This window comes from Dacryopinax primogenitus, assembly GCF_000292625.1.
Source record: "Dacryopinax primogenitus strain DJM-731 SS1 chromosome Unknown DACRYscaffold_1, whole genome shotgun sequence".
Lineage (NCBI taxonomy): Eukaryota > Fungi > Basidiomycota > Dacrymycetes > Dacrymycetales > Dacrymycetaceae > Dacryopinax > Dacryopinax primogenitus.
The window spans coordinates 1,293,063-1,293,432 of NW_024467198.1; positions in this window are offsets into that span (position 1 = coordinate 1,293,063).

The window sequence follows — 370 nt, forward strand, 5'->3', positions numbered from 1 at the left end:
CGATGATTTTTCTTATTTTTGTGGCTGTGAGCAGAGTAAAAGGTCCGCATTTGAGTCCAGGGTCTAGTATCTGTTTCCTTCGAGTAATTTCCTCCGATAGCACTTTTTCGGAGGCAGAGTCCCTAGAATGGTCATTTCGTTCTAGTTAACACTACCGGAACTTTTCAAGGTGTTTTTCTTTTATAACTCATTTATATTACTTTTCTCTATATACTGTAGCTATATGCATGGCTATTATATATACTATTCTTTCCGCTTTACAGTGCGACGGCCAATGTAATGTTTTTGCGGCGGCGGGTTTACAGTATCATCGAGGTCATTTCCCATATGAGAAGCGGCACATAAGGCATACTGTATGAAAAGAAAAACA